Here is a 25,289-nt window from a genome sequence, read left to right as displayed (position 1 = left end):
ATACTGAAAAGGCGATGAATAAGTTCATCGTCGATTACAGGATTCCTCCTAACGTAAGTCTGAGGCATTGTAAGATGGGGGAGTGGCACTATAAGAGGAACTTGCCCTTCGTCTAATATTTTGTGTATTTATGGAAAGCCTAAGGATTAGTTATTCCTAAACAAGTTTAATTATGTATTAAGCTTGTAATATATGGACTTTCTCTTCTAATTTTAATTTATGTGGATATATGGGAAATCTAAGGATTAGTTACTCCTAGACTCGTTTAATTATGTATTAGGCTTGTAATGCAATATATGGACTTTCTCTATTAATTTATGTGTATGTAAGGACTCGATTTGTAACGAACCGTAACAGTGTTGGGTTCGCACGTAAAAAGGCCCAAACAATATCATTTATAGAGCGTGGGTTTGAAAGGCTAGGCCTTAGTCACCAGACGGCGGGTCTTTTCGTGGTGTTCCTATATGGTTTAGATCGTGTTCGCCCTGGGAGTCTTTCTCTTGGAGGCGGGCTGGGAGGCTCTGATTTTTGGCCGTTTTTCCCAGCCAGCCTTTTGGTGTACTAACCTTTACATTATATAGTCCTTCTTGGTCGATCTTAGCCCTCCACTTGTTGGTCTGGCAGGTGCTTACTTCTGTACCCATCCTATCAGCTGTCCCCTCTTACTTTCTGTTAGTTGTGATGATCGAAGTTACACCGCCCAAGCGTCTTTTCTCATTAACATAATCAGGACGCTGGCGGGTGCATTTAATGCGGAGGGGATGTATTTTCCTTGAACCAACTTTGCACCGTACCTCCACGTGGGCCCCATTCCACTCACATCCCCTTCAGGGGGCTATTTGGGGATAGCCTTCATTGAGACGTTGCTCTTCCCATTGAAGTCCTGGAGTGCCGAGGATAGGGTCGTCCTCAGCTGTTCCCCTTGACACCTCGGCCTTTGATCATTCGTCCTCGGCACACGACCTCCTCGGCACGGGCCCTGAGCTTGGATAGAGCGTGGGCCGGATCGTAAGCTCCCCGACCCCACAATAATATTTTCAAGTATTTGAATAAGTATTAGTGTTTAAAGTACTATTCAAAGTTTTCAAGAATCAAGTAAGTTTTTAAGTTTTCAAAAATATATTTATTTCCAAAGTTTTATATTGTACAACTCATTTTGTTCTTGCAACATATTTATTCATACATATTCATCCATATTTCTCTCTTCAACCATTCTTCATATTCCCCTTGGGTTCCCCCAATTAATATTAGAACCAAGTTCTCTTGAAAATTTATATTCATTATTTTTGTTAGTGATTTGTAATTCTATGAAAGAGTGCCTTTAAGTTGCCCCTACGTTGGGGAGCACGAGTCCATTGGTTAGCCCATTGTTTGAGATTGATAGTTTAAGGTGATCCTGTCAATGGTCCCATAAGATAACTTCATTGAGTCATTCTAGACTACATGGAAATTAATAATGTTTAACTATGGATTCCCGATTACATTTCTGAAAATCAATCTTCCAAACGAACCAAACATCATTGGCAACATTAATGCTCTGTTTGGATGTTGGGGGAAGGAGGGGGAGTAAAGTAAAAGGAGGAAGAGTAAGTTAAATTACATTGGTTGAATGTTTTTTTAAGGAATGATGGGGAGGGATTTGGAAGGGTTTGAACTACTTCTAACCCCTCACTTTTAATTTCCCCAGATTGGAGAGATTTGGAGGAAGAGTAGAGCACATAAATTATTGACCAAATGAATTATCCAATTTACCCTTACCATATTAACAAAATTACAAACTATGTTCAAATAAAAAATTTCTGTAAAACGTTATTTCTCTCGTTAGGGGCTTTTAGGAGCTACATTTTTCATTTATAAATCTTTTACAGTAAAATTTCCTGTTAATTGTGTTGAGTCAATGTGTTATAGATGTTTGTTATTTTAAAGTCTATGTTTACTAGAGTCCTTGGCAGTAAGAGTAGTGTTTGTATTATTCTTGGTAGTAGGAGTCCAATAGTTAACTTGCTTTACTTGTGTCCTAGTGTTTAGGACAATATTATGTGAAAAATGAGTCCCATAATTAGAACTTATTGTGTCTTACCAGGTATTTTAAATTGTTTGGGAGTTTTTGGTTCCTTATTTTTCAATTGTTAAATCGTAGCAACCAAAATTTTATTTATTTTTTCTCTCCAAATATTGTAACAGGGTTTTGGGTTCTCAAAACGCTTAACTAAACCGATTATACATATCACCCTCACTTTGTTTCCAGTTTCCACGTTGTCTTTATTATACACTAGCATGTAACTCCATGCAAACACATGCATTCATGTATACGTATAGATGCATTTAAAATTAAACACAATTTTTATCATAAAATATAGATAATTAGTCAAATTATGTTTTTAAAGTAAATATAATTAGTCACATATTAAAATTCTTACCTAAATTTAATACTACTTATGATAATTTTTTTTCTAATTTTTAATAAGATAGAACGTGTGGTGATTTTTATTTTATTTATTTTTTGAGAAACATGTGATGATTTTTATTGAGTATATGTAATTTTTTTTTTAAATTTTATAGTTCATTAATTTTAAATTCTTAGTATTTTGCACTCATTAACTCACTTAACACAAAAATTAAAAAACATAAGTAGACACATGGCACATGCTTAAGTGGATAATTATGGTGTAGTTCCTACATAAATTTAGACACATGCAAAATTGGATTATAATTTTGTGGGGCCGGGGAGCTTACGATCCGGCCCACGCTCTATCCGGGCTCAGGGCTCGTGCCGAGGACGAATGATCGAAGGCCGAGGTGTCAAGGGGAATAGCTGAGGACGACCCTATCCTCGGCACTCCAGGACTTCAATGGAAGAGCAACGTCTCGATGAAGGCTATCCCCAAACAGCCCCCTGAAGGGGATGTGAGTGGAATGGGGCCCACGTGGAGGTACGGTGCAAAATTGGTTCAAGGAAAATACGTCCCCTCCGCATTAAATGCACCCGCCAGCGTCCTGATCATGTTAATGAGAAAAGACGCTTGGGCGGTGTAACTTCGATCATCGCAACTAACAGAAAGTAAGAGGGGACAGCTGATGGGACGGGTACAGAAGTAAGCACCTGCCTGACCAACAAGTGGAGAGCTAAGATCAACCAAGAAGGACTATATAATGTAAAAGTTAGTGCTCCAAAATAGGGGCTGGGAAAAATGGCCAAAAACCAGAGCCTCCCAGCCCGCCTCCAGGAGAAAGACTCCTAAGGCGAAAACGACTTAACCATGTATGAATACCACGAAAAACCCATCGTCTGGTGACTGGGGCCTAGCCTTTCAAACCCACGCTCTATAAATGATATTGTTTGGGCCTTTTTACGTGCGAACCCAACACAGTTACGGGTCGTTACAAATCGCGTCCTTACAATTGGAGCCGTCTGTGGGGAAGGCTTGTGCGTTGGCCTAGGCGGTAGGTCGAGACAGTTCCCTTGTCATTTCTAACAGCTGGTTGTAGTGTCCTAGCGTAAAGTTCCACTAGGGGCTATGATTCTTGACTAGGGGCTACGCTTCGTAGCGTCAATCGCATGGATGGTTCTTGGGGCTTGGCCGAGGAGCTAATTCCCCTAAAGCCAAGGCCCCATGCCAAAACTGAGTTTTGGACAGAACCAAGGTATTGCATGGTCCTCGGACTCAAACCTATGGGGAAACCAACTACTTGGAAGAAAAACTGAGTTTTGGACAGAACCAAGGTATTGCATGGTCCTCGGACTCAAACCTATGGGGAAACCAACTACTTATAAAAATCAAGTTTTGGACAGAACCAGGGTATTGCATGGTCCTCGGACTCAAACCTATGGGGAAACCAACTACTCATCAATATCTATCAAGTTTTGGACAGAACCAAGGTATTGCATGGTCCTCGGACTCAAACCTATGGGGAAACCAACTACTTGGAAGAAAAACTGAGTTTTGGACAGAACCAAGGTATTGCATGGTCCTCGGACTCAAACCTATGGGGAAACCAACTACTCATCAATATCTATCAAGTTTTGGACAGAACCAAGGTATTGCATGGTCCTCGGACTCAAACCTATGGGGAAACCAACTACTTGGAAGAAAAACTGAGTTTTGGACAGAACCAAGGTATTGCATGGTCCTCGGACTCAAACCTATGGGGAAACCAACTACTTATAAAAATCAAGTTTTGGACAGAACCAAGGTATTGCATGGTCCTCGGACTCAAACCTATGGGGAAACCAACTACTTATAAAAATCAAGTTTTGGACAGAACCAAGGTATTACATGGTCCTCGGACTCAAACCTATGGGGAAACCAACTACTTATAAAAATCAGGTTTTGGACAGAACCAAGGTATTGCATGGTCCTCGGACTCAAACCTATGGGGAAACCAACTACTTATCAAAATCAAGTTTTGGACAGAACCAAGGTATTGCATGGTCCTCGGACTTAAACCTATGGGGAAACCACCTACTTATAAAAATCAAGTTTTGGACAGAACCAAGGTATTGCATGGTCCTCGGACTCAAACCTATGGGGAAACCAACTACTTATAAAAATCAGGTTTTGGACAGAACCAAGGTATTGCATGGTTCTCGGACTCAAACCTATGGGGAAACCAACTACTTTAAAGAAACCTGGGTACTAAGCAGGACTTAGCAACTACACGTGACATCTAAAATGATGCCTATATCTTCGTTGAATGAGGGTCAGAAATGAGTTCAAGGCTCTGCAGGTGCAGGTAAGCTAAGGTTATGAAACATGATGTTAAATGTACCGCATGCACAACTATTCATACGTGTTAAGATAAATTAGTTCAAAATTCATAAACAATAATAAGTATTGACAAGGGCAACTAACAAGTAACCAAAAGGCAAAAGGAAGAAAATGATTTCATATATACATGTTCAACAGGTTCAAACTACTAATAGATTACAAAGTTTTCAAAATAAAAAAGAAACAAGTTAATCGTCAAACTAAAAACAAATACGAAGCCTATCCAGGGTTTCTACTTCTTTAGTTTTGCGTCGGCCACGTCCTGGGAAGGCGGAACGGGATCAGCTTCGACGCCCTGGAGGATAGTCCCTTCTGGGGAAGGCTGAACAGGGTCAGTATCGGTACTCTTAGGGACCACAGCAAAGGGAATTGCCTGTGGGGGCTGGGCAAGTGTGGCTCGCTCCTCAGCATTAGGCATATGAGTGCCAACCACGGGCTCAGTAACCTCTTTGGGTACCTCAGGGTCCGTATGCTGAGATATTTCTATCACATCCTGAAGTTCTCCCTCTTTGAGCATCTTGCCAGGAGAGTCGTCGACCTGTAAGTTTTCCGACTGAGTGACCCCTTCCTCGGGTTGGTCGCTCATAGCCACGGAGCTGGAGGAGGTGGCCTCACGGATGGCTGTAGGGTAGAATATGTTCTCCGCTTTCCACAAATCGGATGAAGCATTCACCCCAACTCGCTTCAATGCCTCTTCCCAAACCTGGGAGCAGTAAAGCCTGCATACTCCAGGAATCTGGGCTTTAAGAATGGCTTGGGTTTCAGCTACCCCCGCATTATAACCATCATCCTCGGCCGTTTCCTTGGCAGCCTCCGCCTCATTTTCTGGCAAACTCGGCCTCCTGCTTGGCCCTTATGGCTTCGTCACGGGCATACTCCGCCACACCTTTGTCATGCTCTGCCGCGGCCAATTTTTTACTTAAATCCTTGACCAGCTCTTTAGCTATTTGCAACTGATCTTCGGCTTCTAGTAGACATTTTGTTTGGTCCTCGGCCTGTTTTTGGGCGCTAGCTAAGCCCACTGAGGCGCTATCCCTTTCTCGGATAGCGACTGTTAGGTCAGCCTTGGCCTTGGCAAGGTCCTCCTCAGAAGCTTGGAGAGTCTTCGCGGCCGTTAAGCGCTTGGTGCGTTCATTCTTGGTCGCCTTACTCTTATTATTCACCTCTTCCTCCATCCTATAGGTGGCCTGGAGAGCCTGGCAAGGGAGATAAATGCATAGTTAATAACAAACCAGGAGTGAGAGTTAATAAAGTTTTAGGTTTCAAGAAACCTTACCATGCCCAAGTACCTCTTAGTACTGAGGAAGACCTCCTTGATCCGGCCCATGCAAAATTGGATTATAATTTTGTGGGGCTGGGGAGCTTACGATCCGGCCCACGCTCTATCCGAGCTCAGGGCCTGTGCCGAGGATGTCGTGTGCCGAGGACGAATGATCGAAGGCCGAGGTGTCAAGGGGAACAGCTGAGGACGACCCTATCCTCGGCACTCCAGGACTTCAATGGGAAGAGCAACGTCTCGATGAAGGCTATCCCCAAACAGCCCCCTGAAGGGGATGTGAGTGGAATGGGACCCACGTGGAGGTACGGTGCAAAATTGGTTCAAGGAAAATACGTCCCCTCCGCATTAAATGCACCCGCCAGCGTCTTGATCATGTTAATGAGAAAAGACGCTTGGTCGGTGTAACTTCGATCATCGCAACTAGCAGAAAGTAAGAGGGGACAGCTGATGGGACGGGTACAGAAGTAAGCACCTGCCTGACCAACAAGTGGAGGGCTAAGATCAACCAAGAAGGACTATTTAATGTAAAAGTTAGTGCTCCAAAAGAGGGGCTGGGAAAAATTGCCAAAAACCAGAGCCTCCCAGCCCGCCTCCAGGAGAAAGACTCCTAAGGCGAAAACGACTTAACCATGTATGAATACCACGAAAAACCCACCGTCTAGTGACTGGGGCCTAGCCTTTCAAACCCACGCTCTATAAATGATATTGTTTGGGCCTTTTTACGTGCGAACCCAACACAGTTACGGGTTGTTACAAATCGCGTCCTTACAAATTTCATATTCTAATTCAATTTTCTCTAAGTTTTACCTATTAATATATACATAGATGGCTTATAAATTTGAATTTTTTTTTAGTTATATGATTATGTTTTTTATGGTTTATTATATTGAACTCCTTGTTTTCTACACTAAATTAACTAATTTGGCACAAAAATTTAAAATTTTAGATTAGATGAGACAGGTGGCGCAAAATTAAACTTTAATTGAAATTCAATTTTTACACTAAATTTACTCACTTGGCACAAAATTCTAAAATTTAGATTAGATGAGATATGTGGCGCAAAATTAGATTTTAATTGAATTTCAATTTGAAATGTAATTGGATTTTCTCTCTGCTTTACCTATTATTATATATATAGATTCATACACTTTCCCTTTTGTGTTAATATAGGTTGGGTCCACTGGTGAAAACCCATTCACCCTGAAAACCTATCTGATCCAGTATTGGAACAAAGAGATCCAAAACAACCAAGCCAAGCCAATCTTTCTCCTATCCAAGGCATCTTCATTGAGCGCAACTAAGTCAGCCAGTTTCTCCAAACTCACCACCCAGAGCGCTCTCTCCTCTCGATTCTTGGCCTTCTGTGCCTCCGCAAACCTCCTCTGTTTCCCCGATTCATTACCATCAACATTTGGTCAAAAAGTCTCTACCAATGTAGTCGTTGGCCAAAGACACTCTATCGATGTAGTCCTCCAAAAAAACTATGGCGACTCTGCCAACGACTTTGCCAGCACCAAGGGTGGCTCTGGTAGATTCTTTCGGGAGTCTATGTTAAAGAAAGGGAAGATGATACCAATGTTGGACATTAGCGATAAATTTCCGGAAAGGTCATTTCTACCTCGGTCGATTTCGTCAAATCAACCATTTTCCACGTTGAAAGTCTCTGAGCCATGGTTGTCAAAATCCCGATCTGGATCTTACGATCCTACGATTTTACGATCTCACCTACCCAAAACGATCTAAATCTTTCAAGGATCTTTGCGATCGTTCAGGATTGGTAGGATCATACGATTCTAACAATCCCAAACAACCTTGGTTTCTTGTAATCTTCTTTAACTTGATAGAAGGCTCAGTTGGACCCAAATGAAAAATAAATCCCAATAGATCAAGTTTTTCCACTCTAATATAGAGAGAGTATCAGTTAGACTCAAATAAAAAATATTCCAATAGAGTGTCACATTTTGAGATTTTTGGCATCTTTAAATAATGCTACAAATGAATGTAGTAATGTATGGTAATTATATCAATGAATGTATAATTTATGTGATTATTTAACATACCAATGTGTATTTTTTGTTTTTTTCTCAAATAATGTAGGATCTTACGATCCACGATCCGATCCTACGATCCACGATCCCACCTACCTCCTACGATCCTATGTAGGATCCCGATTTTGACAACCTTGCTCTGAGCTGAAGCACATTTTTCATGCGGGTGATAATTCGACTATGGAGATTATGATAGCTAAGTCCTTGAGTGAGTGCAAGAGGGCTCCAAACCCTGGCGAGACCAAGTGGTGCGTGTCCTTAGCTGAGGACATGGTCGACTTTGCAGTTTCAATGTTGGGTCGAATTATCTCCATTATTTTTCAATTTAAAAGGAAATTTTTCTTCATCAAAAATTGCATCACCAGATTCAAATATTATTTTGTTTTCAAGATCAAAAAATCTATAGGTTGCACTATTAATTGCATAACCAAAAAAAACACAAGTAGTAGCTCTTATACCTAATTTAGGTATTTTAGGGTCAGTAAGCCTTAAATAAGCAAGACAACCCCATACTATCATATATCCCAAATTTGGCTTATGTCCTTTCCACATCTCAAAAGGAGTGGTATGTGACTTTTTATGTGACACCCTATTCAAAACATGACATGCAGTTAAAATAGCTTCACCCCAAAAATGTAAAAGTGCACCAGATTAAATTAACATGGAATTTGTTAACTCAATTAGAGTTTTATTTTTTCTTTCAGCCACACCATTAGAAGCAGGTAAACATGGTGCAGTAGTTTCATGGATAATTCCCAAAGACTGAACAAATGAATTGAATGCACTTGAGTCATACTCATGGCTTCTATCATTTCTTATTCTTTTTAATTTTCTATCGAATTGATTTTCAACTTCTTTTAAAAAAAAAAAAAAATCTTGAAATTTTTCTAAAGCATCACTTTTATTTTTCAACAAATAAACAATTGTATATTTTAAGAAATCATCAATAAAAGTGATAATATATCTATTTCCTCCACAAGTTAAAAATTCCCTCAAATTCACATAAATCGAAGTGAATTAATTCAAACAATTCAATATTTCTTACAACACTTTTATGAGGCCTTTTTGTAATCTTAGCTTGACTACAAGTTTCACATTTTTCAAAATCTTTTGATAGTCTTGGAATTAAGCCTAACCTACTCATGATTCTCACATATCTACTATTTATTTGACACAAATGAGCATGCCAAAATTTAATAAAAGAAAGCATATAAACTAAACTAGTAGATGCTTTATTATTTTCAACATTCAATTTAAACATTCCATCCCAAGCATAACCCTTGCCCACAAATAATCCATTTTTAGTGATTACATAATTATCGAATTCCATAGTTTGCTTGAAGCCAGCCTTGTTAAGAAAAAAACCTGACATCAAATTATTTCTCATGGACGGAGTGTAAAGTACTTCTTTCAATGTTAGCACACGTCCAGAAGTGAATTTCAAATCAACTTCACCACTCCCAAGAACCTTGGTTTTGCTTAATTCGGGCCATTTACTCACCAATAAATGTGGTAATTATTCTAAATAAGCTGTCAAGTATAAGGATCCCAGAGGTTGATTCATTTCCATTTTTGACACCTCCTCCCTTCACCTCCCCCTTGCACTAACTTAATCCACAATTAATGGGCTAATTTGAAGGGAGGAGGTGTTTAATCCAACATTGTAGATTAAACACCTCCTCCCTTCAAACTCTTTAACTAATACCCATTCCTCTAATAGCATACACACACACACACTCATTCCTCAAATTACAAAATGCACCCACCGTAAATTACTTCAAAATTTTTACTAACTAAACAAAACTACACTCACCGTAAATTACTTCAAAATTTTCTAAGTTAAATATTATGTGCCCATGGCTTCAAACCCAAAAATCCACAATAAGCAAAATTAAAACTAAGAAGCAATAGAAAATATACCAATAAGAATAAAAAATAAAAAATAAAAACAAAAACAAAAAAAAACAAAAAAAAACAAAAAAAAAAGAAGAAGAAAAAGCATGAGAGAGAGAGAGAGGATTCACCGGCTACACCTATACAAATCAGAGAGAGAGAGAAGTGATGAGAGAATTATATTCTCCCCCTTCCAAAGAACAAATCCCAACCAATTTCTATCTTATTTTCTCTTCTCTCCCCAACCAAAAGCACCCTAAGGGTGGCGGTGAGTAAATCTTTCATAAGAAAAAAAGAAGTGAAAAAAGCATAGGACCTAAAATGAAAAGAGAGGTGCTATGTCCACAATATTTTCACAACAAATCATAGGTGGTTAACACTAACAAATTTGAACCTAACACTAAGATTACTTTTTTGCCCTAATAATAACAACTAGTAACAACCTGCCACTTAGGATTTGTTGTAAAAATGTTGTGTAAATGTTATGGATATATCATTTCTCAAATGAAAAGGAATTAAAGATTTTTGACCCTTTAAACATCGGAATGTGGCAATCTTTATGAAATACAAATTTGCCGCCCTTTAAACTGTGTTTCTCATCCAACTTCAATCGCCTCAACCACATATCTAAGCCAAAGGTAATGTCCAAAATCAATAAAGTTGTGTCGGCAAAAATTCTAAACCATATCGTATTTGTATTTTTGTGCAAATTTCCTTTAGCTCCTTACTTTGTTTGGGCTCAAATCAAATCAAGATAAACCTCTCTTTAACTTTATTGAGACCATATCAAAATTTAGTTCGATAGTCCTTTTCATTACAAAAATCCACTCGTACCTTTCTTGATAAATCTTGCTAAAATTAATTTCATCATCTATCAAAAGACATATTCATGCATTAAAACTCATTTAAACACAAAATCAATTACTAAACATTATTTCAAAACCAAAAATAAAATGCATGAATGAATGAATGAACACAAAATAAACATGATAATGCGTTTTAATAATTATATTAATATACAAAATTATGTCATTATCAAAAAGCTTACACGTAAAGGGAGATATTTGTTATGAATTGTAATGTTCATCTATGAGTAGTGTCAGTTAGATAGTGAAGTCTCACATTAAATACTAATAATAAGAATTGTGGTTAATAACTCAATGTAACATAGGTAATTATTGGGTACTTCCGGAATACCATAAATGCGTACTTCTCCCTCTCACATAAGTGTGGGTCTCACTAATTAAATTTATGATAGGATCTACAATTCATGTGAGGGGGGAATACGCATTTATGGTGCTCTCGGAATATTCAATAATTTTCCATGTAACATAATTGATCCCAAACCCACGTGCTTAAACTTTCCTCTAGTTTGATTCAAGTTCTTGTTGTTTATAAACAAGTTTCCTCTAGTTTAATTCAAGTTCTTAGTTGTTTATCTTATAGACTGTTTAGGCATTGAATTATTCCGCTGGCTTTGATACTTGACATAAAGCATCAAACCACCTTTAATCACATCAAACAAGAGAAAATTAATATCATTCTAAACAGCTTATCCTTCTGTTACCATACCCTCTCGACCAGTCAGTGGTTTAGTCGTACATAAACTGGATCACAGATGAGTGGAATGTATTACACAATTGGTTTTGGGAACAAGCAGCCCTACTGATAACGGATAAGTGAGAACTACCACCTTTTTTGTCTTTATAAGTGGGACTCTAGCTCCATGCATGCATTATCATGCCGACTATATATATATATATATATATCTTAAAAAATTAAATTTTAAATTAATATGGGTCTTTGACCACCAAAAAAAATTGACCACCCTGAATAACAATTTGAGCCCATTAAAAATAAAATTTAACCTCTCCAAAATTTTGGTCCATTGAATATTGAACCAAAAACTTACAAAAAATGCTATATTTTTTTACAACATTTTCATAACAAATTTTAAATAATAAGTTATTACTGATGAACAAAAAAATAATTTCAGTAGTAGGTTCAAATTAGAACCAGTAAAAACTTAACACCTAGGCTTTGTTGTGAATGTATTGCAAAAATATTGTGGACATAGCACTTCTTAAAAATTGCCCAAACAAACAAATTAGCCTAAAAGCAAAAATCAAACGTTTAATTGTGATTTTTTTAAATTGTGTTTTCGAAGGGAATATTTTTAAATCACTATTTTTTTTTTATTAAAAAATAGTCTGTTAGTGCTTGATTTAGTTTTTAGCCAAATTTGTTGATTTATGTGATACATTTTTTCAAAAAGACAATGCATTTTGTTTATATTGTTACTTATTTAGGTAATATGTTGGTAATTGAAGGGGAGATCAGTAGCTTAATAATTGATTGGTTATTTATATTGAAAAAGATGTAGTTGATAACATTAATAATGAAGTTATCATATCACACAACAATTTCAAAATATGAAAACTTGTGAAATGAAATTTTAAAACTTTATATATTTCTGCTTTTTTTTTTTTTTTTTTTTTTTTTTATGTTTTTATTAAATTCAAGTTTAATTTTTATTAAAAAAATTTAAATTTGTGGGAATTACACTTTACCCACATTTGCTTTGCCTCAAATTTAACTTACCCACTCGTGATTTCATTTTTGACACTTAACCCATCTATGCTTTACTCTGTTACTATTTCGTTACCCACCTCCTTGTCAGACGTTACTCTAACACATTTTTTATTAAAAAAAAAAAAAAAAACCCAAATCAGATCAAACGCTTCTTTCTCCCAAAACACACTCCCATCCACACCTACTCACCAAACTAAGATCCTAGATGCTACAAGGCAGAGAGCTTGAGATGATAGATCGAGAACCATCTAGGTTTTGATCGTGCAAGTAAACTAAGGAAGAACGAGACATAGATTTTGGGTTTATTTGAGGCAAACTCGTATTTTTTATTAATGAGTCTTGATCCTTTCATTTTCTCTTTATTGGGTGAGTTCTTGATTTTATGAGCTTCAAGTTTTGTTTTTCTTTTACTTTCATATGCTCTGTTCATCTGATTCTAGGCAAAGACCATGATGTTGCTGAGCTTTTCTATTAAGCCAATACTTTGGATGGTGTGGCATGTGCCTAAGGTTTCATTGGCTTCATAAATATTATTTCCATGCCAATGCAAGATTAGAGTGACTTATCTAATATAAGATTTGACTAAGTAGAATAAGTTTACATTTTGCTCTTGCTCTAACTAGAATTTTTTTTTTGAAGTGAGAGATTATGATATTGTGTTGGTTCTTCAGATAACTTCCAATAGAGAGTCTTCGTTGGGGAAAATTTGGCAATTAACACCAATCCCCAGACTATATAGTTAGTTGGCAACGTTTTGAAACTTTATACTGAATTAGCATCTCGAGTTTTAGAGACTCGATTTACCCCTAAAAACTCGAGCCTCAAAGGCTCGAATTCTATGTTCTGATTTGGTAAATATCAAGCCAAAAAAAAAAAAAAAAATAGTCACGATACATACCCATTATAAAAACCTAACAATACAAATATATCTTAAATAATTTTTACCTTTTATAAACACCTAGCAAATATATACACTAACAACTAGATACATATGAACCTAGCAAATATATACATATAAAAACCTAGCAAATATATACACTAACAACTATACACTATTGGTAGAAGTTCTAAAGTGCAAATACCCTTACCTGACATGAGGATGTGTAAATGTGAATGTTAGGATTGTATGAGAGTGAGAGAGGGAGAGTTCAAGAGTGAAGAGAGGTTTTCTTCACTAAATGCCTGAGAGACCCACAACAGAGAGAGCTGGGATCTGAATGAGATTGATGAGGAATAGGGACCCAAAGAAACCACGTGGATTAATATCCATCACAGTTTGCAAATCGAGTCTTTAAGGCTCAATTTTGCTTTTAGGAAACCAAGCCTCTAAGGGTTGATTTCTAGATGGATTCCACATGGATAAACCACGCCATTCTCAGAACATGAAAATCGAGCCTTTAAGGGTCGATATGAAACTTGAGCCTCTAAGGGTCGAGTTCCAGGTGGACTCCATATGGAAAAAAATTTTCTTTATTTTTTTTGTTAGAATGATTTGAAATTTTGTAATGGGGGGGGGGGGGGGGGAGAGTTTTGTCTTTAGCTTCTTCTTTTTTGGTTTGAGTATGAAATGATAATGATTGAGTGTGTATGTATAATTTTATGATTTTGTGTAAATGGTTTCTATAACTATTAAGTAAGAATATATTATTATTTTTTAAGTGAAGTTCAAGGGAAAACTAGCTAGTTTCAAATCCCCCATCTCCCCTTATGATAAGGAAAACAAACTTTCCTATCATTTTTTTTTTAAATAAACTAATTAATAAGCTAGTTGACATTTACATTTTCTATCTTCACTTGAGAAAATAATTATCTATTCTTAACTAGGGATGACAATTTTTCCTCGCCCCGCTTAACCCGCCCCTCCCTGCTTCACCCCATGCGTGTTTTCCCCGCCCCACAAAGATGGTGGGGTGGGGATGAGGCAAGATTTTAGCCCCGCACCATGGGGCGGAGCAGGGATGGGTTTAGACCTTTTAGACCCACCCCGCCCCGCCCCTTCCAGTCTCCGCCCTGCCCCACGTTGCTAAGGGTTATAATTATAAATTTTTCATACCCTAAAACCCTACTATTTAAACAAACATATTAATATTAGCTTATTTTATTCTACCTAATATAGTTCTCTACCTTTATTTTGTCATGTGTTATACTATAATTTTTTTTTTATTTTTTTTTTATGATTGTCTTGTTAAACGCTTGGATATATTATTCAATTTTGTTCTAAAAATTAATTTGATTTGATGGGATAAATTTAGTTGTAATTTCAAGTATATTTTTATTAATGAAATAGGCTTCATTAAAAAATTTGTACTAGTTGTAGGGTAAATTAACAAAAAATAGAGTTTTACGAGATGGGGATGGGGCAAGAAAATTTTCCCCGTCATGCGGGGCAGGGCGGGGATGGGGCAAGACAAAATCTTGCGGGGTGGGAGCGAAGACCCCATTCTTCGGACCCGCCCCACCCCATTGCCATCCCTATTCTTAATAGTTATAGAAACCATTTACACAAAATCATAAAATTATACAAAACCATTTTCCACAAAATCTACAGTTTGTTCATAATATATAAAGCAAATAGAAATAGGTATTTTATTTCTACCCATTCAACCTTAAAAATATAAACAATATCAAAGCCAAATCTGTTCTCACTTCTCACCAACCAGGACCAAAAGTAATTAATTTATGCTAAAGTTTTACCCTGCTGGCTCATCCCCATCCGTAAGAGACTCAAAGTCCAATTTATAACCTCTTTTTGATAAACAGAAGTCCAATTTATAATCACAGCCATAATAATCAATTAATTTCATACACTCAGTGACTCAAGCTTTTTACATTTGATTTTTGCACTCACATCTGCAATAAAAGGCAGCTGAATAGTGAAATAATAACATAAATTGTCATTCTAAGTAAACCTCAGACCCATTATTGACATTTACACATCCTCCATACCTCTTTATATAGCTCTCAGTCTCTCTGTTCAAATTGAAAATAAAATCATAGTATGAAGTTAAAATCATAGGGGCATGGATTAACCTATGAATAAGGAAAGTTAAAAGTTGAGAAATGAGTGTTAAATGACATTGACTCTCATATGAAAAGAACATTTAATGAAGCACAGAGGAGTTGTGAGATGACAACATCACAACTGAAATATAATTCCTTAGTCCACGTTTTTGTGTAGGCACTGTTTTGTGACCCTATATATGTAGGCAAAATATTTTGAATGCCTAGTACTAGTTTTTGGGTTAGTTTGGTTCAGCTTTTTGTAAAAGTGCATAGTGAAAAAGTTGAGTTTTTAAAAAGTGCATAATGAAAAAGTGCATTTTCAAAAAGCTGAGTGTTTAGTAAAAACTGTTAAAAAGTGCTTTTTGAAAAAGCTGAGTGTTTGGTTAGCACTTATAAAAGTAACAGTTTGAGGGGTAAATTACCAAAAATGACAATGTATATATAAGAGAGTTTATTTCATACTTTATTTATTTATTTTTTTGGATGTGAGTTTGGTTCATACTTAAAAATCAACTACTTCATCATACTTAAATCAATTTTTCTCTTTCTAAAAAAATTATTTATTTCTCACCAATATTAGCTAATAATAACCTACCACTTAAGATTTATTGTGAAAGTATTGTAAAAATAGTGTGATAAAAATTGATACTGATTTTAATTTTAATGTGCTATTAAAATTATGTTTTTCTCTTTCTAAAAAAATTATTTTTTTCTCACCAATATTAGCTAATATTAACCTACCACTTAAGATTTATTGTGAAAGTATTGTGAAAATATTGTGATAAAAATTGATACTGATTTTAATTTTAACATACTATTAAAATTATTTTTTTCTCTTCCTAAAAAAATTATTTTTTTCTCACCAATATTAGCTAATAATAACCTTATTGTGAAAAAATTGTGATAATATTTCATTCTTCTTTTTTCCTTTTTTTCCCCCTCTTTTTTTATCCTCCACACACGGCATTTCTTTCTTCTTCTTTTTTTCCTTTTTTTTTCCCTCTTTTTTTCTCCTCCACACACGTACCCGTTCTCTTTTCTTTTTTATCCTTCTTTCCTCCATTTTTCCCCTGCCATTCCTCCAAACTCCAGAACATTCAGAGCCCTCCTTCTTCGTTTTTTTTTTTTTTTTTTTTCTCTCTCTCTCTTTCTCTTAGCACTTTGTCTGTTGGTTCTTGGTGGTGTTGTTGACACAGGATTGTGGGAGAAAGGCCCATTGCTGGGCAAAGGAGCATTTGGGTCTGTGTTTTTGGCCAAACCCACATCCAAGTTTCGCTCTTTTCCTTCGTTAATGGCAGTGAAGTCAGCGGATCAGTGTTGCTTGGTGTTGAGCATTTGAGAACTGAAGCCATTTATCATCTTTTTCGCATCTCTCAGCTTTTATAAGCTTCACCGTTTCTCAACCAATCACTCCAGTCCAGCCGATTCTTCATCAAAAAAATTTGTTCAAACTTTTTATAATTTTTTTTTCTCTATTCAAACCCTAAAAGTTGTTTAAAGCTCCAAAGCTTTGGTTTTTTTTTTTTTTCCTATGTGAATCTCGGTGCTTGCTTGAAATTTCGAATTCTTTGACCGTTGTCGTTTAACCGATCTCTAATTAGAGTTACAGTGGTATAATTTCGTTTAAAGCATTTGAATTTTGTTTCTATTTCTCAGTTTGAATTTCAACCGTTGGTGATTGGATCCAGCTCCAACTAAAGGGTAATTTGGTATTTTTCAGCAGAGCCCAACGGATACATTCAAACGCGCATTCGACTTTTTGTTTATGGACCTCCAGAGGTCCATAATTGTTTTGCGCGTTTATGCCTTCGTCCAAAACTCAACTTTTATATAAAAGTTGCGTTTCTGCTTCACCAAACGGTGATTTTTGTCCAGCTTTTTAACAAACGCGCGTTTCAGCCCCTAAAAGCTGAAAAAAACGGGCACTTTAACTTATGCTTAGTTTTGTGGTTCTTACTACCATTACAACAGAACCCACTGCTATAACATTGATCTCACTATATGGCAAATCAAATTTAACTCTTACAAGCTATTACTGGAATGAAATGCATATCACAGAACAATGCATAGAAATTTGATAGAAGATCTATCCAACCCACATTGCATATCACAAAAAAATGCATATCATAGAACAATGCATTTCAAATTTGATAGAAATTTGAAATGCGTTCCCTTTTTTTGACAAAATACAAGAGAGAAATTTGATTTGCCTGATATACATGAGTCAATGATTTAAGCATATATCAACAGTTCAACCCACCAACACAAAAAAAGCGTAAAAAAAATAAATAAAAAATCAAACCCACAAAACAAAAAAAGCATTTAACAAAATGGATTACCTGGTGTTTCACGAGATTCTAAAGATTGTGGGTTTCAGTTTGGGTAGCGGGTTTCAGTGAGGCAGAGTGGCCTGAGTGTTTGGGTGAGTGTGTGGATTTAGGGTTTGATTTAGGGGGAAGAACAGAGGATGACGAATTTCCTTGTTTGGAATTTGGTGGAGGATGACAATTGAGAGTGTAGAGGAATTGAGAGGGAGGAATTTAGAGTGTCTCTGTTGTGAGTGTGAATTAGTGAGAGTGGAGAGTGGTGAGTAGTGAATGATAGTGCGAGAGTGTAACTGAAGAATTCTGCTTTTAAGAAATCGAGCCTTTAAGGGTCGAGTTTTGCGTGGATAAAATAACCACGTCATACATCAGAACATGGAACTCAAGCCTCTAACAGTCAAGTTCCAGGTGGACTCCACGTGGAAAAAAACCAAATTAGAACACGGAAATTGAGCCTTTGAAGCTCGAATTTTTAGGGGTAAATTGAGTCTCTGAAACTCGAGAGGCTAGTTTAGTATATAGTTTCAATACATTGCCAACTAACTATATAGTCTGGGGATTGGTGTTAATTGCCAATTTTCCCTCAACAAAGACTCCCTATTGGAAGTTATCTGCAAAACCAACACAAAATCATAATCTCACACTTAAAAAAAAAATCTAGTTAGAGCAAGAGCAAAATGTAAACTTATTCTACTGAGTCAAATCTTATATTAGATAAGTCACTCTAATCTTGCATTGGCATGGAAATAATTTTTATGAAGCCAATGAAACCTCGGGCACAGGCCACACCATCCAAAGTATTGGCTTAATGGAAAAAGCTCAGAAACATCATGGTCTCTGCCTGGAATTAGATGAATAGAGCATATGAAAGTAAAAGAAAAACAAAACTTGAAGCTCACAAAGTTAGGAACTCACCCAATAAAGAGAAAACGAACGGATCAAGACCCAATAATAAAAAATACGAGTTTGTCTCAGATAAACCCAAAATCAGTGTCTCATTCTTCCTCAATTTACTTCCACGATCAAAACCCAAATGGTTCTCGGTCTATTATCTCAAGTTCTCTACCTTGTAGCATCTAGGATCATAGTTTGGAGAGCACCTATGGATGGGAGTGTTTTTTGGGAGAGAGGAGTGTTTGATCTTATTTGAGTTTTGTTTTTGATAAAAAATATGTTAGAGTAACATCTAATAGGGAGGTGGGTAACGGAATAGTAATGGAGTAAAGCACAGGTGGGTTAAGTGTCAAAAATGAAACCACGGGTGGGTAAGTTAAAACTGAGGCAAGCCACAGGTTGGTAAGTTGTAATTACCCCTTTAAATTTTTTAATGATCACCCTAAAAAAAATTTCTGGAGCCACTACTGCAAACACAAATTAGTGGAATGTATTACACAACTGGTTTTAGGAACAATTGGCCCTGCTGATAACAGATAAGTGAGAACTAGCTACCACCTTCTTTGTCTTTGTATAAATTGGAATCTGGCTCTATGCATGCATTATCATGCTGTCATAAATAGTGAAAGACCCCCTTGCATGGTTGGTAATAAACAGACAAGCACAAATCAAAAACAATAAAGGAAAGAGAACAAGATATATGTTGTAGGAAAAATATAGATCAAACGAAAAAAAAATGATCAAACGGTTGTACGATATACAAACGTCATATATAATTTACTTATAAATTGAATTTTTTTTTATGGGAACTTATAAATTGAATTGATAATAGATATAGGAAAATTGCCATTGCACACACTGCACGACGTTTGGAATCTTGTGTTCAAAACACAATTTTAATTATAAATTTGAAATAGTGGAATCGTGTCTTAAAAACACAATTTTACAATTTAACTAAAACCCATGATTTCAACATCAAGTTCTTTTTTTTTTTTTTTCTTTGTTGATATATTAGTATTTTGGAAATTTATTTTTGGAAATAAAATAAAAGATTTATTTGTTATGTATTTGGAAAATCCATGGCTCAAGGAATGGGTTAGGTTCAAGCTTTTGCAACAACACGCTTAATTCGTCCAAACTTCTCAACCCGTTTCGCACCACCTCACCCTGCATGGATATAAATATAATATTTATTTCAAAGTGGATTGGGCAGGTTTAACCATTAAAGTGGAGGGTCGGTTTGGGTGACAGTTTGAGTTTTTTTAAACCGCCAAAACCCGATCCAACTTGCCTATATATATAGAGAGGCATGGCTCCCACCCTTGGCTGTAGTTCTACCCTTGTATGGGTCACTTGCCAGGATTCCTTTTGCCACTTGTGCCACTTCCCTAGCCCGTAGCTTTGCCACTTGCTGGGATTCCTGAAGATGAATTTAGGATAGCCCGACCCTATAATTTTACTAAGAGCATCAATATCCGGAGTTGTAAAACTTCGGATATGCTAAAATTTAGCATCAAAGTCCATAAAACCCACATTACCTGGACTTGTAAACCCCAAAAAATTTATAATTGTGCTACAGTACCATCCCAAATATATGATGGTACTGTAGCAACATCCTAAATCTTATATAATATTTTTTATTCCAAAATATCTGCTCATTTCTCTCTCTTCAGTTTCTCATCTCCTCTCCCTCTCTCCAGAATGTTCCAAGCTCCTCTCTCTCACATCTCACTCTAGCTCACGGTCAGGGATGGAACTAGGATTCGAAGTCGAGGGGGGCAAATATAATTTTCTTGAGGGAGGCAAATATAATTTTTCTTGAGCTTATTTTCTAAAATCTTAAATATATACTTACTATTTAATATTTTAAAAATTTGGGGGGGGGGGGGGGGTTGGCCACAGCCCCCCTCTGTCTGTATGTAGTTTTGTCCCTACTCACGGTGGTGGCTTTTGCCTTTTGCCTAGCATGGGCGTAGGTCCGGCGTGGGTCAATTGGCAGTGTTGGTCGTCGGTACGACGACATGTGCTGGGTCTTCAGTCTGGTGGCATGGGTCTCACAGTGTGGGCGTGGTTTTGGCAGTGTAATCTTCTCGCCGATGACTAGGATTCATGCTTAAGCTTTGCCACTCTTCGATCACTAGGATTTATAATCGAAGCTCCATCGGTGCCTTGGTGTTGGGGGTTTTAAGTTAAATTTGGTTTGGCTCATGGCGTGGTGGGTCATGGTGTGGTCGTGCATGGCGAGGTGGGTTGTGGCGAAGTGTGCAGTGGTGGAGATTGACGTTGTCACGGTGTAGCGAGATCGAGTGGGTCGTGGCAGAGGTGAGTGGGTGGGTTCCGATGGGGTTTGGGTTGGATTCCGATTCTGATGGGGTTTTTATTTTGATTTTTTGCTATGAATTTTTGTTTTTTTGGATTCGTATGGTTGGATTTTGGATTCCAATGGGGTTTGGGTTGGATTCGGATTGGTTGGCTTGGGTTGGCGTGGTGGGCATGGTGGTGGTGTGGTGGTGGCATGGTGGTGACTGTGGGGGGTCTGTTTGGTCATCGTTGGTCTTGGTTGGCCTTTTCTTGTTATGTTCTTCTTTGCTCACTATGTTGGTTTGATTTAAAATGATTCTTGGTGGTGGGTGGTGTGACTATGTTGCTCAGAGATGGTGAGTGGTATGACTGAGAAGTTGGACGGTGGTGATAATGGGTGGTTAAGAGAGAGTATGAGAAACAGAGATTAGAGAGAGAAGTGAGAAATATTTTTATATTATTTTTATTTTGCTTTATATTATTTTAATGCGTGGTATGGAAAAATAAAAGTTGGGGTATTAGGTGTATTATAAAATTGTATGGTATAATAGATAAAATAGTTTTTGAGATGGTAAAATAGAATAGTTTGAAGATACCGAATCTTAATGCTCTAACATGATGGATATGCCAGTGTCAGAGTGACACCAACTATCTTGAGTGTTGTTCATGGGATATCATATCATATATCAATTCAACCAGTACAATGGGTAGGAGAATTCAAATCGTAGATATCTTTATTAGAAACACATAAAGTTTAGTAACAAAAACCTCACCCTTTAAAGTTTAAGATGAAAAGTGAATTTCATGCAAAGTTTAGAGGGAAAATATATATATATATATATATAAGAATAATAATGTATAAAATTGTGAGGTTTCAAAAACTTATGTAACATAATGTTATCAAATCAACCAAAAGTCAAACTTTTTTATATCATTTAATTTACTTAAAAGATCAATATCATTCTTTCGCTAATGTGTAAGTAAATTAGCATAATTTTCAAGACTTGTACTTTTTATTTGAAAGAAAACACATTCAATAATTGTTTGATTAAAAAGTTGGATTTTCTAAATTAGACTAGCAATATGAGTTGAAGGAAAAAGGAAGGCAACAAATAATTTTTCTCCTAATTTGGTTGGGTAGAAGTGAAGGAAAGGCAAAAAAAATTGGAAGGATTTTCTTTCACTCAAATCTATCATTCCCTTTCCTTCCATTTTGGATGAAAATTGAGAGAGTGAAACAAAATATTTTAATTTTAATTAAAAATTGATCCATAACATAAATCATTTTCTAGCATTTTTCCCTACTAACCAAACAACATGAGGGGTGAAATTTTTCTCTTTTCTATTTCTTCTCCTTTTCCACATTTTCTTTTCACTGTTCTCAGTTCTCACTATCATTTTGTGAAATATAGTGTAGATAAGATCCTACTCTCTTTTTTTTTGTTATGAATAAGCCCTAAACCATATCTAACTTCTTGATCTAGCACCTAAGAAGGAAGAGAGGAAATGAAGATTGGTCAATCCTGATAGGCCAAAAAACGAATTGACCCCCTTGTGATAAATTAATTGATTAATTAGCCAAGTTTATTAATTAATCAAATTAACATGCAAGATGCATGGTAGCATAAACAAATCACCAACTAATTTAAATGCAGCAGAAAATAAATTTGACATGGGTGATTTGTTTACGAATGGGGAAAACCACCAAGGCAAAACCCTACTAGATGAATTTAAGGTTACCACTCCCAAGAATCCACTATTATCACAACAAACGATTACAAGTAAAGGAATCCTAGTACCTTATATCAACCTACAGTTGAACTCTTACCCCAATACTCAATTGGACTTGTTCTGTAGTGACAATCTCTCATTTTGATGCACGGCTCCCAGTACGCGACTAACCAATCTGATGCGCTGATCCCAGTACGCGGCTTACTCCTTTGCACAAATCCAAGTACGTGACTAACACCACAGAAACCCTTTGATTGTTATAATTGATTTACAACAGCTTCACATAGAAACACCAATAAGATCTTCAATGTTGGTGCAAGAGACTTTGCTTGGTTATAGAACCCAAAGGCGTACAAGAAATGCAGTAAGAACTCTTTCTTCTGCAGGAGGATGCTAGGGTTTCAAAAAGAAAACCTTATGATGCTCTCTAGGGTTAGGGTTTTTCTTTTTCCACCTCCTTTAAATAGGAGCTTGATGAGCTCTCCTATTCCAAATAGGTTTACATAAACCTAGGGCTTTCCTAGTCCAATAAGGATTATACAAACCCACAAACCTTGGGTTTTCATAGTCCTATAAGGATTATACAAAACCCATAAACAAATAGCCTTTTAGAATAAAAATGTTGCTAGCTATAATCTGAACCCGTAAGCTCGATAGATTGAGACATCTGTCGAGCTTTAATGAATCTCGACAAATCGAGCTTCTGTCGAGGAGGTATCGAGACCTGTAGATTGCACTTTTCTTGAACAGTTCTTGAGTAATCTTCATGTCTTCAATTTAACCACTTGTAATGATCATCTTGAACCTACTTAGATTTACCCAAATACAAGTAAAATGCGTTTTGTCAAAAGATATACCAATTACAAAAAAATATGTCCCTAACAAATCCTAATTACAAAAGGCAGCCATCGGGTTACATTGTGAGACAAAAAACATATGTTCCGAGAAATGAAAATGAAATCCCAACAAAAGAGGGAGGACAGAGCTTCCTTAAATTAATTCGGTGAAGAAGGAAGTTAGAAAACAAGTTGGGGAGGAGTGTAGATTCAACAAGGCTTCAGTGACACCTTTGGAATCCCCTTCAAAAAATAAAATATTGAACTTAATTAATTATAGAACAGTACTCTACTTGTTTAAAGGCTTGGAAAGCAGATTGGACTTCTCCTAGTGTTGGATCACCAGGAGAGAAGTGGTCGAATGGGCAGAGACCACGTCTCCAAACACATTACGGCATACTGCTGCTATGAAGTTGGAGTGGGGTCTGATCGCAACATCAAAATTAATCTTAGTCTAGCCAATTTTTTGAGGGGACCAAGAAATAAGTGTGTGATTTGCAATTAAGGACCAAGCGGCAACATGACCGACATATATCTATCATCTTGTTTATCGAAGATAAGATCCTACGTGCTGATCTTTGTTACTTTGCGATGTTCTGCATGAGTTGTAAGTTCATCGTTAGGGGCTTTTAGGAGCTACATTTTTCATTTATAAATCTTTTACAGTAAAATTTCCCGTTAATTGTGTTGAGTCAATGTGTTATAGATGTTTGTTATTTTAAAGTCTATGTTTGCTAGAGTCCTTGGCAGTAAGAGTAGTGTTTGTATTATTCTTGGTAGTAGGAGTCCAATAGTTAACTTGCTTTACTTGTGTCCTAGTGTTTAGGACAATATTATGTGAAAAATGAGTCCCATAATTAGAACTTATTGTGTCTTACCAGGTATTTTAAATTGTTTTGGAGTTTTTGGTTCCTTATTTTTCAGTTGTTAAATCGTAGCAACCAAAATTTTATTTATTTTTTCTCTCCAAATATTGTAACAGGGTTTTGGGTTCTCAAAATGCTTAACTAAACCGATTATACATATCACCCTCACTTTGTTTCTAGTTTCCACGTTGTCTTTATTATACACTAGCATGTAACTCCATGCAAACACGTGCATTCATGCATACGTATAGATGCATTTAAAATTAAACACAATTTTTATCATAAAATATAGATAATTAGACAAATTATGTTTTTAAAGTAAATATAATTAGTCACATATTAAAATTCTTACCTAAATTTAATACTACTTATGATCATTTTCTTTCTAATTTTTAATAAGATAGAACATGTGGTGATTTTTATTTTATTTATTTTTTGAGAAACATGTGATGATTTTTATTGAGTATATGTAATTTTTTTTTTTTAATTTTATAGTTCATTAATTTTAAATTCTTAGTATTTTGCACTCATTAACTCACTAAACACAAAAATTAAAAAACATAAGTAGACACATGGCACATGCTTAAGTGGATAATTATGGTGTAGTTCCTACATAAATTTAGACACATGCAAAATTGGATTATAATTTCATATTCTAATTCAATTTTCTCTAAGTTTTACCTATTAATATATACATAGATGACTTATAAATTTGAATTTTTTTTTAGTTATATGATTATGTTTTTTATGGTT

At 36.3% G+C, this 25,289-nt stretch overlaps 1 protein-coding gene and 1 long non-coding RNA gene across 8 annotated transcripts in view; one reads left to right on the top strand and one right to left on the bottom strand.

Annotated features, from left to right (window-relative positions):
• Positions 1-25,289, top strand: part of LOC126704582 (polygalacturonase-1 non-catalytic subunit beta-like) — a 57,010-nt gene that overhangs the window by 4,499 nt on the left and 27,222 nt on the right. For 2 of the 7 annotated variants that reach the window (XR_007648227.1, XR_007648225.1), the window contains exon 4: positions 130-314. The exons of the other annotated variants lie outside the window; for them this stretch is intronic. The gene's annotated coding sequence lies outside the window, so the exon portion shown is untranslated. Of the gene's footprint in view, positions 1-129; positions 315-25,289 lie in introns of those variants that run through there. 7 annotated transcript variants of the gene reach the window in all.
• The window catches only part of LOC126704586 (uncharacterized), a 29,644-nt gene that overhangs the window by 3,527 nt on the left and 828 nt on the right, over positions 1-25,289 (bottom strand). The gene's annotated exons all lie outside the window — the stretch shown is intronic.

This window comes from Quercus robur, chromosome 11, assembly GCF_932294415.1.
Source record: "Quercus robur chromosome 11, dhQueRobu3.1, whole genome shotgun sequence".
NCBI classification, from domain to species: domain Eukaryota; kingdom Viridiplantae; phylum Streptophyta; class Magnoliopsida; order Fagales; family Fagaceae; genus Quercus; species Quercus robur.
This window is presented reverse-complemented; position numbering and strand designations above follow the sequence as displayed.